The following is a 13,200-nucleotide window of genomic DNA, read 5'->3' as shown; positions in this document are numbered from 1 at the left end:
TTTAAAAAAAAAAAAAAAAAAAAAGTAACATGGAACCCAACTTTCAAAATCTAAAATAAAGTGATTATTTGACAATTGTTTCCTCTCTGTTTCACTCTTTCCCTTTTTTTCTGAGTTTTATTTGCCCGGTGAGCCTAGGCAAGTCAGGCATTAGATTATTACATCAAACATGCCTATGTAATATCAAAGCAGGATGACTATTAATGTTAAAGAATAAGAGTACAACGTGAGTCTGTAGCCAACATTAAAAAGGAATAGGGTAATGTAACAATAATTACTGCACAAACCTAGCCCATTATTCAATACTAATACATTTTAATTAAAAAGTCATTTAGTAAGTAATGAGTCATTCACTCATGATATCTAAAGGCAAAGAGAGAGACTCGTGTCTCTGAACAGCTTTCAACGTGAATATTTTAGATCAACTGAGTTTAATCAAACTAAAATGTAGTACCCCCTCCTCAGAGGGAGACTTTTCACATTTGACCCGTATCTGACCATTCATGAAAACAAGCATTTCTTGCATACCTTCTCTGTTTCATTGTCAATACCTTACCTCATCCCTGGCCACCGTCACACTGAGGTGACAGAACCAAGAATAAGTCGCATTAGGAGCTACGTGATTCATCAATGTAGTGCGATAATGTAAATGTATAAAAAGAATGGCTGCATCAGAGGAAATGACTCATTTTCTACTGAAAGTTGGGAAAGAGTACAAGAGGTGGAGACATTTAAACTGGATCTAGCATCACAAAGGTCTGGGTCAGTCTGACTGGGTTTTAGGGAAATCCAATAGTTAAATGGATGCTCTGAGGAATATTGAGACCAAACTTAGAAGAAGCTAGTTTTCTAAGGACATTACCTCTCACGTTTTATCTGTGGTTTTGCTTTCCATAGTTTCAGTTATGTATAATCAACCAGTCTGAAAATCTTAAATGGAAAATTCCAGAAATAAACAATTCATTAGTTTTAAGTGGATGCCTTTCCAATGGTATAATGAAATCTTGTACTATCCCATTTTGACTGGTGAGGACATGAATCATCTCTTTGTTCAGCGTGTCCACACTGTATATGCTGCCTACCAATCTGTCCCTTTGTGGCTATATTGGTTCTCTAACCCATTTCATGGCCTTATGGTGTTTGCATTAAAGTAACCCAAATTTTACTTAATTATGGCCCCAAAACATGAGGGTAGTTGATACTGACAATTCAGATGTGACAAAGAAAAGCCATGAAATACCTTCTTTAAGTGAAAAAGTGAAAGTTCTCAACTCCTTAGGGAAAACTGTTAAAGCTCATACGCTGAGGTCACAATATGTGTCCTTCACCTCCCTTTATCACATGGGCATTGTATCATCTCACATTTTCACAAGGAAAACAAGGGTGAGCACCATACAATATAGTGTTTTGAACGAGAGGAAAAGAGAAAACCACATTCACATAGCTCTTATTGTAGTATAGTGATATAATGCTCTATCTTATTATTAGTTATTGATTTTCATCACGGTGCCTAATTTATAAAATAATCATATGTGTGTATGTATAAGAGAATATATATGAATCATATATATATATATAATCATATATATATATATATCTTAGAATGTATTCCCCACAGATAAGGGTGGAGGGGCTATTGTAAAGTCTTTTGAATTTTATGCAGTATGATGGAAATTGGAAGGAATCAATAATTTGATCAGTCCTTGTTTAGAAAGAGATAATTCTGACTACTTTTTGGAGAATAACTGGACTAGAGAAAGTGAAGTGGAGGATAGAGAAAAGAAGGCTGTTGCTTTGAGACATCTCCCACCATGGAGCCTTCCAGGATGTAGCTTACTGTCTGCGTCCCCTTCGGCCCTCGCATGTAATTTGTTATGTGATTAGCTTACAGCAGCCTTTAGCCAGAGTCTTGGCACCTGCACTTCTGCATGACAGAAACAAAGTTGGAAATAGGGACTTCTTTCTTTACAGAAGTTATGGATTACCATTGCACTGAGGACCCATTGAAATTAATTCTTTAAAATCAAATTTTGTAAAAAGACCTCACTGAGAACTGTTCTTCAACCCAAATCTGTCAGTAAAAGCCATGAATCTGTGAAGCTACTGCAATCTCCTCTTGCGGTCACTTTCCTGCAGGACACAGAGATGAAGGTCTACAAGAAGTGCAACAAGTTGGAAGACTTAGTTTTTGGTTCGGTTTGGTTTGGTTTTCATCTACAAAATTACCCAGGGGTACGTGGGGTCAGGGCTTTGCAGGAATCTAGCATCGTCCCAGGTGGTTCCCTTCGCAACGATCACTGCATCAGTCAAAACTGCTTCCTAATATATCACAGATACAGTCTTGCTCTCGGGAACCACTCACCTAAGCTGGTGTGTACTGCAAGCAGCTGGTTCTTGTCCTTAAGCCTGCAACAAAACACAAGTGGATTTATATTCCTAAGCAGCGGATATCAGTCACTGGCATAGCACCATAAAGACAATGATGCAAGGGACAAAAGTTATTAAACCACGAGCAAGAAAAAGCCTTCCTTTAGCCACATCTCAACTTCCCTCCATACGTCATCAAAGAGTTGCTGGAGATTTTATAAAAGCCCAAGAGTGTTGTTTTCAGGAGATGAGGACAGGAAGGCGCAAGTGAAGAATCGATTGCCCTGGAACATCTCTAAGAAAGAAAACATCTATCTGAAATGAGGGATTTCTCTTTCTCTTGACTCGGTAATCTTCAGAAATATAGCAGGAGGAGATAAAATATTCAATCCAATTGAATCCGAGCCAGAGCCAGGATTCATTTTTATGTTTCTTTCAACTGCCAACAAGTTGTGTAAATTTTAAGATGGAAATGCCTAGCCACTACAGTGACTGGCCACGTTTTATGGGACAGAAACTTCGGATGAACGGAAACATTATTTGAGTAGGTTCCCTTTCCAACAGACAAGACATAACCGGAGCAAATAACCGCAGTGGGCTGGTAGGAATCGGGCCCCCACCCTCGGAGTGTGAGTGCAGGCTGTGAAGGCAGTCACCCCAGCCCCTCCTTCCCACAGCACTGCACTGCTTAGGGCAGACTCGCAAGGCCCACACGTGCTGGCAGCCAAGTGGCAGTGAGACACCTTAGCCTGTCTGGACATCTGCGAGAGGCAGGGAAAGGCAGCTCTATTTCCCTCCCTTCTCTATTACTATCCTCACTTCATGGCCACTCCCTTACACCTAGCCCCAGAGTCGGAGAATCAGAGAGACTTCATTTCAGCTTCGGCTTAGCTGCCGGTAAAGGTGAAAAACGATCTGATTCTTCCTGACTTCATGCTATTCATGCTCGGTGACTTCTGAGCCAAATGCTTCAAAATTGGGAGAAAAGAGAGTAATTTTACCAAAACAGTTGTGATGTAATTGATGCTTCAGATTTTCAGTAAGAAGAATTTGAACAGCAGAACAGGAAAAGAAAGCACCATAAGGTTTTGTATCCTGCAAATTTACAAATAAAAACAGTTCCAGTGCTGTGATTTTCCTTCTAACTTTGTATTAGAAAGTGTATTAAACTCAAATATGACACGACTTTTCCCATATCTGCTCTCTCTTGCCCCTCTACTGCTAATGAGCAATGTCAGCTATAACATTGTTTCTCATCTTCTTGGAGCCACTCTTGAAAACTTCTCGGTTCGGGCCCACATAGAAGACTAGGACAGGACCAGGGATGTAGCTCAGTGTTGTCACACCTGCCTCTAAAAGTGGTCCTCAGTTCGAGCCCCAGGACCCGGAAGAAAAAAAAAAAGACTAAGACTTGGAAACTGTGGACTGGGCCTCTTGGCACTCTGAAAGTTCTGACCATTGTTGCAACTATTTAATTAGGATATGATATATTTATTTTTTAACGTGTGTGGAATGAATGCCTTGCTTCTAGCTTAGAGTCTCATTGCTGTTCTTCTGTCCCACTTGCCACGCCTGGTGCCTTGCTCCTCTAAGAGAGCTCTCCTGTCTTTATGGAAACCTAAACATAAGAGTGGCTGTGATGAGAGGATGAAGAACCCAAACTGGTTCTGCGTGAGGCCCTTGTCCTGGAGCACATGCCTCATTTTCCAGAGTAGAAGCCACAGTTCTTACAATGACCCGCAGACACTACAGAGTCTGTGCCTCTGTTCACACCTCTCCTCTCCCCTGATCCATCTCCCCCACTCGGTCTCCTTCAGCCACCGGTCTCCTGCTCCTCTTTCACACCCCCAGCTCTCGCTCCAACTGATCCCTAGAAACTTCTTCCATCAGAGAGCTGCTGGTTTACTCCTTTAGCAACCTCAGGTCTTCTCAGAGAAGTCACTGTTTTAATTATTTTTCTTTCACTGCTAAGGCAAAATACCAACACCCAAAATTAAAGGGGGAGAGGTTTATTTGGTTTACAGTTCATAAAGGTTTCAGTCCATAATCAAACGGCCCCAAGGCAGAGTGGCAGAGAGATAATAGTTCAGGGCAGCGGAAGACAGCAGAAGCAACAAGGGACCTTCACAGCATCTTTCTGTCCCTTTCATCTTATTCAGACTACTTAGGGCAGGTAGCACTCACACACTTAGCCCTAGTGCCTTCCAGCGTGGCCCCAACATGAATCAATCACACACTCTAGATTCAGCCACCTCTGAAACAGCACGAGGCTTTGTGGTGGGGGGCATCTAAACACAGGCCATAACATCCACCCTGGATCTCCTTTTGGAGAGTGGAAACCTTCCAGCTATTCCCAGAACCTTTCCTCTTTCATCATTCTCCACAGTACTCATTTCCCAGTGCTCAGCGAAATGTTCCTGCTCATTGTATCATCTGCTTCTCTCCACTAGAAGCAGCAGATGGGATGGATCTTTCACTCTGGTCATGTTTCTATCCTCAGAACCTAGAAAATTACCTAGCACATAGAAAGCACTCAGTAACTACTCAGTGAACAGCTTTACTTCATTTTACAAGTGTAGAGTGATTTCTGTGTTGGACACTGTTTTAAGCACTGTGAAAATATTGATTTATCTAGCAGCAGCCCTATTAAGAAGGGATTTTTTTCATCCCTGCTTTATTGAAAAGGAACCCGAGGCACAGAGAATAAGTGAAATTGTACCCACCTTGTAAGTGGCACAGCCCCATCGTGCTTCTAACCCCAGGGTTCTGCTAAATGTGGAACACATTTTCTGCATTTTGTCCTAAGAATCCTTTTGTGACTAAATTCATGATCCCTGTGCTTGACAGTAACCCAGGAAGTCATTGCACTGCCCTTCTTCCGCTTCCCAGACACTGAGGGTATCCAGGGGCCAATATCGGGGAGACAAGAAGCAAGTAAGCTCATATACAGGGGCAGGTTTCTGTGGAGGTGTGGAAAGAATCAGAATAGAAAGTGCACACATTCAGGACAAAAACAATGGCGAAGACAGGGCTGTGGAAATGGGTCTCACCCCCTTGGATTCACTGTGGACTCTGGTCCAGTTTGTCACGCTCCTCCTAGGCCAGGGACATCACAGAGCACAGGAACATTGGAGCTACCAGTGGCTCAGACCAATACATATTTGCATTCTAATTTAGGCAGCTAGCTCTAGCTTATTGGAATCATATGCTCGGTGTTTGGGAAATATTTAAGATGATTGAAAGGTGGTAGTTAGAATTTGGAAGGAGATATATCCCTTACCAGTTTTCCATTGAGTTAACACTTAGGAAATATTTGCTAACAAACTGTTGCCAAATAAAGATCCTGCTGGGTTTTCTTTAATTAATGAGATAGCTTGGTTGTAATTATTCCATTAATTGTTTAAATGAAAATAAGTGCTATTAAGAATCTTTAAAAGTGTTTCCTTCTAAATATGCTAAACTTTCCCTCTTGGCATCTCCTATCAATTCTTACTTTGCTAGTGTCATGGTTTGTGTGAAGATGCCCCCTCAAAGCTTCATGTGATCATAGGTGGGGCTTTTTCAGAGGTAGCTAAATCTAGAGTGTGTGATTGACTCATGGTGCAATGCTAGGATTAAGGGTGGGGTGATTACTAAATCAGTCCAGTGATTGGTTTAGCATTGCCCTAATCCCAGTACCCTGGATACCATAAAGGGAACAGAAAGAGGCTTGTCTTGTCCTTGCTTGCTTGCTTGCTTGTTTTGCTACCTTCTGCCTATCATGAACTGTTTCCCTTCTATAATGCCTGTCTGCCATGCCACACTGTCTCAGAGCCAGCCAGTTACGGACTGAAACCTCTACAATCTGTGAGCTAAACAAACATTTTCCCTTTTAACTTTGGGTGTTAGGTATTTTGTCTCAGCAATAAAAGAAAATAACTAAGACACCTAGTAAATCCTCTTTTAATAAATGATACAAAAATAAGCTGTGCTCAAACTCTAGCCACAATGCTCACAAATTCTGCATGGGTACAATCTTAATAGAATAGTGCTGTGCTCTAGAAGATAAGATTCCAATGAAACCATATTTACTGTGCAAATAAGCAGAGTAAAATAAAGAAATAAAAACTGAAATTTTCAACACTGTAAGTAATTCATTCTCACTGATGATATACAGTCTTGGGTATATGAAGCTAATCTGCAAACACCATGCTTGACCAACTCTTAGACACTCTTTACCATGGGAAGAAAACTCCTTGCTTTAACATCTCTTTACTTCCTGCCTGCTGAGACAAGGGCTGGGAGGTGGGAGAGGCGGGAAGCTCTCACCCACCCCACATCTGCATAGTCACCTCCAGCCTCTGCCAGAGCAAGACTCCACTTTTAGGAGGTCTGAGGGCGTTTCTTCCCCAGATGAGGGAGGCTTCTTGGACCAGCCAGGAAGGGGAGCAGCATGAAGGGACGAAAGTGGGTGAGGAGGTGAGACTTACTTCCTTTTCAGCCAGGGAAAGTTCTTAGAGCCCTCCTGTTTCCAGCGGAGAATCCACCCCGTGGGCTCCTTGTTCTTTTTGCCTTGAGCCCACCCATCCCCAGTCACTCTAGCCGTGCTGCAGATTCACTTCCGGGGCACTGTGCTCTAGAACTTCTTTTGTATAGATTTTACAAAAGGTCAATCTGACACTGCGGTATCATTTTGCATCTATGCAGGCATCCCAGGCTCCTCAGGAAATGGTACAACGTGTACTTGCTCTCTCCAGTGCATTCTTTTCGGGGGCAGATCCCTATTTCTAATAGTTATTTTTGCCCAGGACCTACCTCTTGTTAATGTTCTATTACATTGGTCCATATGTGGATTTTTACTTCTGTGGCTTTGATCACTACCCGTGTACACGATGTCAAAACTGTGAATCAGTCCTCTCAGATATCCTTATACTACCACCATGGTCTCCAAATAAAGTGTCATGTTGCTGGGTAGGAAAAAGTAGGCAACCAAATAAAAGAGCAAGAGAGCAGAACAGAGATTTGTGTTACTATGCCAGATCAGCTCCCTCCTGCACTAAGTGATTTTCCAAATCAGTCCCGATGATGACAATTCATCTGATGGATGGAGGCCATCCCTCAGCAGGGGCTGTCTGGCAGGTGTGTATAATAGGTGTGAGCAGGCAGTGCTGTATTAATTAATATATATTGATGATGCGAGATTTGGCAGTCATAACATTCCAAATACTATTACAGGCTAAAGAGAATGATGGCTTCTGTACAATAAAAGTCATCTCTGCCTAAAGTAAAAGCTAGATATAGCAAGATCAGGCATTTTCTCTCCAACAAAAAAACTTCAGAAAAACAAAGAGAATCAGGCAGTGGCTTGGTGGATATTACAACAAAGAACTGGACTGTGATAGAAACAGGAAGTACCCCATATATTCCTTGGATTCAGCTGTCAAGATAAGTCACCATTTAAATAAATTGGTAAATATTTGCCATGTGCTGTGCTTTAAGCTTAAGAATAACAAATATTGTCATTCTGAAACGCCTAGATATTTCTCAGGTAATTTGTTTTTATCACCGTTTTAGTTTTTCTTTAGCCAGTGGTTATAAATGACATATTTGTGCTTAAAAAATTGTTTAATGGTTCAAATGAGCAGTGGGCAAAATTATTCAATAAATTGGTTCACAATCATCTATGGACAGCTCTTTCATCTTATTCAGTTTAAGAGTATATTTGAATTATAGCATGATTGGTCTTGAAAAATTTTAATGGGTGACTGGCAAGAATTAGAATTATAAATAAATATCAGAAACAATGACAGATTTCATAAAGGAAAGACTGAAGATTCACATAGTTACTGACATTGAAACTGTTATTATAAATTATACTGCATGTACTTGAAGTTTCTCTGTAATCTAGATGCTCAAGATGGCAGAAAACTTCGAATTTAATTTAGAAAATGTTAATGGAATATTGTTATAATGCCATTAATGTACATACTTAAGGGACAATTAATTTTTATGTCTGTCAAAGATTACACTAAGAGCTAATGTTAACTTTCTGTTTATAGTATGTTCTATTAAGAAGATCTGCTAAATATCTTCACTCTTGAGGTTTTGTTGCTTCTGTTTTTCTGCATGAGACTAGTTGATAAAATCCCAGCGTCAAGCTCTGAAAGCTTTTGTTCAGGTGAGCATATAGGTGCACCTGCAGTATGAACACAGAGTTGTGGATTCTTCTCATAGCTCTAAAACCCACCAAAAGTTATATTCCTTGGAGTACATTAAGACCAATAGTGCACACTACAGTAATGGAGAAAATTTAAAATCTAAGTAATAAAATGCACTTCGGTGCTTACAGTCATGGATAGGGGAGGAGAAAGGCAGGGGCGGGCTTTGAATCAAAATGACACCTGTTTAACAAGGAGGTATTGTAGGTAAAAGGAGGTATCTACACAGGTGGCCCAGGGAATCACATAGTGTTCCCCTTCCCTCAGAAGAAGATGAAGGTCTGAAGTCAAGCTTAGCATATAGAGAAGAAGCAAGACAGTACCTGGTTCCTGCCTCATTCCTATACAGCCTGGCCTATCGCTTTTTCTCCCCTCCCAATGTTTATTTCTTGTAGGCTATGCCTACCATTTTTACACCCTACCAATGGCACGTACATCCCCACTAGTAGCCCAGTTGTTGGGTTTCTTCAGTCCCAGCCTCTCCAGCAACTCAGACGTTGGCCTACCCATGACTGAGCAAATGAAGCACACGAGCTGCTTCTGCTTAGCCCTCAGGAGCCACCTGGGCTCCACCCTGAATTTCCATTTCCCTCAACACACAAGATGTTCCTGGATTATGCCTAAAACATGCTCAAGTAAAAAGAATGAACTGTCCTTTGCTTTTCTTTCCCCGGTCTTTCTTAAGCATAGTAGAACAACCATTGGTGAACAACTCTATCATTTTAGTAAAAAAGTAAAAAGGACAATCATCTGGGAACTGCAAATGAAAATAAAATTGGCCAGTGGTATAAATCATTGGAGAGAAATTTGGTAATTAGTGCCCTAAAGCTTAGGTTAATCGGAACAATCCCAGACTGATACCAAGACATCTGGTAGTAGGAAGCCATTTGCCCTTTCATTACAATTAGTGTCAATAAAGCTAAATAAGAAGGTTAGCAAAAAAATCATAGGCCATTAACTTACTCCAGCTTTTCAACATCTAAATAGCTCCTTTTCAGAATTGTAACAGATTAATAAAATAGTATATTAATTGAATTTTGCTGATCTTGAAGCTCTGAATGGAAAGAAACTTGAATGTTCAGTGCAGGCCTGCCCTCAGTAGAGGGGTTGCAGTGATGATAAGTAGATCTCAACACACCACCAGTGGGCAGCACTGAGGACACACTGTTGGGAGTTTTTGGTATGTGCACCTGTCACCACCATTAGCTCATAAACTCCTCAAGATGGTAGAACACATCTTTGTCTTCACATTCTTCATATTTACAATATTCAGCATATATTGGTGTCTTAGTTACTTTTCTCAATGCTGAGACAAAATACCTGGCACCAAAAGGTAGAGGAGGAAAGCTTTATTTGGCTCACAGTTTAGAGTTCAGTAGTTGACTGGCTCCAAGGCAGGGTGGCATGTTAAGGGGCATCATGGAGGAAAAATAGTACATGGCAGGCAGAAGGCAGCAAGGCAGCAAACAACATGCAACTCTCTTTCCGTCCCTTATATCCTACCCTTAGGGTGGGTAATATTCACACTGAAAGTGGGGCAGCCTTAATCCTACTATTGCACCATGAATCAACACCTGTATGATATCCTGGATCCCAGCATCATACACCCTAGAACCAGCCCCCTCTGAAAAGCCCCACCTAGGAGTTTAGGGGGATATCTAGATACAAGCCATAACAATTGGTAAAGTGAGTCCATGAGAAGCAGAACATCCATAAATAAAAAAAAAAGCTAACAGAGCAGTTAATTCTGCTAAACCACATAATTCCTTTAGCAGAAGAGCAAAAGGCAATTTTCTGGAACTCAACGGATCTTCCACTATAAGAGCAAGTGCTGTTGTCCAGGAATGAGCTTTTCTAAGGACAGAGTCTAGACTCCTGAGGAATAAAAATATTTTCCACAGCATGCTCAGCCTTGACCTTATTTTCAGCCTCTCAGCAGCACAGAATCCATCTTGACACTTGCCTTTTTACAGGTGTCCACCTCAGCCCACAAGACAGATGTCACCAACAGAAGACAAGATTTGTTTTATAGGAAGAGATTGGCTCATGTATTTGGTTTCTAAAGACTAGAAATGTTTTTTTAATACATTGTTTGCCTAAGACATTTTATTTATATTTTTATTAAGTATTTTAAATTTTATAAATGAAAAATACCCAGTTACCTTGCATGTTTTCTTATAAAACTAAAAAACTGAAGGTTTGTAGTTCAGTGGTAGACTGCTTGCCTAGGAAGCACAAGGCCCTGGGTTCAATCCCCAAGATTGGAAGAGGGAGCATAGAAGAATGGCCTAATTATATTTCTAGTAGTAGTGTTTAAAATTGTCAATCATATAATTTGGGGGCAAGCTTATGTAGTTCTTAAGAGAAAGAAAGCACAGATAGATAAGTTAATGAGAAATAGATCAGTTATTTGAATCAAATGAAAACTTGATTTGATCGCATTTATTTTGAAGACACTTTTGGTGTTTCCATTTTAATCTGATTCAGGGCTTCCCATTTTAATTCTAAATTGAAGTGGTTATTTTGTAATTAATTCATTAAATCCTAAGAAAATCCACTGCCTGGGTTCAGTTCAGAAACCCATATTCAATTTCTCGAGCACGGAGTTCATGATTCAGAGGTTTTGTTCCAATCTTTGCTGTATATCCATGTGGCTATATGCATACACCTACATGTAAACCTCAAACCCATTAAATCACAATTAGGTGGGAAAGGACGGACAACCAAAAAGGACTCAGTGAGAATGTTTTCTTTTCACAATGGAGGGAGCAGAAGTGGATCTCCACTGCCTGTGCTGAAAACTAGGCTCTTCCACAAAGGGAACCCTGCAGATCAGTCTCAGGGATAGACCCTTCCTGGGATGGGGAGGGAAAGGCCTGTGACGCATTAGCCCTGACGCAGACACAGCTTTTAGACATGAAGCGTGTTCATATAAAGGACTGTGCAGGTGGGGACCTCATACTAACCAGGCACAATGGTACCTGACAGCTGTCAACCCACTCCTAAATGTCTAGAGTCACTACAAGAGGGGGGCAAAAGTCCTCATCACAGCATCACCACTGATAACTGGGATTCACAGGGCCACTCTATGCTGAACTGCCGGGGGGAAACCAGTGTGTTCGTCAGCTTTCCATCACGGTGACAAAACACCTGATGAAATCAACTTTATAGGGGCGAAAGATTTATTTTTGGTCTTCCATCACTGTGAGGCTGAAGTGAGGCATTTCATCCTGGCAGCTAGAGTGGAACATAGCTGAGGACAGGGGAGGGGTGTTGGCAGTATTCCTCTTTCCGCAACTTTTGTTCCATCTGGGCAACTGTGTGATGAGGCCCACAGTCAGGGCCAGTCTCCCCCTCATGTTGCTGTCCCACATGTCAGTTGTCTGGAAACACAGACATACTTAGTATGCTTTACTAAATTACTAAATTTCTAGGTGTTTTTCAATCCAATCAAGTTGACAATCAAGATAAACCATCACAATCAGAAATACCCTGCTGTTCAATGTCCACCCCAGGAAGGGGGACGCCTCTTTCCTGCTCCTGACCCCTGTGGCCTAGCCTGTGACCCAAGCCTCCCTGTGTAACAAGTATACATCAGTCATTTAGAATGGGCTATTTTTAAGCTTTTACCTTCCATGTGCTCTTCTGAAGAACCTCTGCGATAAACTGACGTCTCAGTCACTCTTGTGAGACCCAGTACCCAACACCAGCAGCTTAAAGAAGGAGAGGTTTATTCAGCTGATGGTTTTTGGAGATTTAAGTCCATGTTTGGCTGGCTCCGTGACAGGAAGGCATGGTGGAAGAGTCTGGGCAGAAGAAAGCTGCTCACTTCACGGCCGTCACAAAGTGGAGAGGAAAGGAAGGAACTGGAGAGAGGCACATCCCCTTCCGGGTCACGCCCCCGGGACCCACCTCTTCTGACCAGGCCCCACCTCCTAATGGCCCTGTCAGCTGTTGCACCCTCATGATCTTCCTGTCACCGTTCAAACACGAGAGGCTTTGAAGGAACACCCTTGATCTAAACAGTAACAATGGGCGGTGTCACCGGTATGCTTAAAATGATGGTTTTCAGATTTACATTTTAGCAAGTGTGAAAAAACTTAGCAGGATAAATTATGTGCTGAGAACCCTCAAGAATCAACTAACCAGAGTGAAGACCTACAGAGGATTTGTTGCCCAAACAAACTCACCTAGCAGAGCCTTCTCGGCCTTCCAGCCACAAATGCTGGCCCCAGGTGTACTCTTTTGAAACTCTTTGTCATTAGTTCCCAAAACAGGAAGCATCGGTGCCCTTTTACACCACATTCTGTTTCTCCCTATCCCCACCTCATCCCCACTTCTGTGTCCTATCCTCTTCTTAAAGTTCTGTCTGACTCTCACCAGCCCCGCCATGCAAGCATGATTCTAAAGGTATTCGTGAGTCTTCCACACTGGGTGGGATTAGCCCCTTTGGTGAAAATATTCATTCTTTCAAATTTCCTTCCAATATACTTATAGTTAATGTATCTTCCAAAAAACAAGGAGAAATTTTAAAATTAAATTGATGGTGGCATAGGATATCCCAGAGGTAGTGGTTCATAGCATGTTTTTAGCATAGTTTTCCGTTCTCTCAAAGAAAATAAATTTGAAAAGATAG

The 13,200-nt window shown here is 41.5% G+C and overlaps 1 protein-coding gene and 1 long non-coding RNA gene across 7 annotated transcripts in view; one reads left to right on the top strand and one right to left on the bottom strand.

The window, feature by feature from the left end:
• Nucleotides 1-12,382, bottom strand: part of LOC104857771 — a 56,331-nt gene extending 43,949 nt beyond the window's left edge. Inside the window, exons 1-2 of the long non-coding RNA XR_778958.1 lie at nucleotides 12,195-12,382; nucleotides 2,363-2,406 (exon numbers count right to left, since the gene is read on the bottom strand). This is a non-coding gene — a long non-coding RNA (uncharacterized LOC104857771). The remainder of the gene's footprint in view (nucleotides 1-2,362; nucleotides 2,407-12,194) is intronic.
• Nucleotides 1-13,200, top strand: part of Kcnq5 (potassium voltage-gated channel subfamily Q member 5) — a 388,898-nt gene that overhangs the window by 252,972 nt on the left and 122,726 nt on the right. The window lies entirely within an intron of this gene.

The sequence above is a fragment of the Fukomys damarensis genome, unplaced genomic scaffold, assembly GCF_012274545.1.
Source record: "Fukomys damarensis isolate Sample0158 unplaced genomic scaffold, DMR_v1.0_HiC HiC_scaffold_27, whole genome shotgun sequence".
Classification (NCBI taxonomy): domain Eukaryota; kingdom Metazoa; phylum Chordata; class Mammalia; order Rodentia; family Bathyergidae; genus Fukomys; species Fukomys damarensis.
This window is presented reverse-complemented; position numbering and strand designations above follow the sequence as displayed.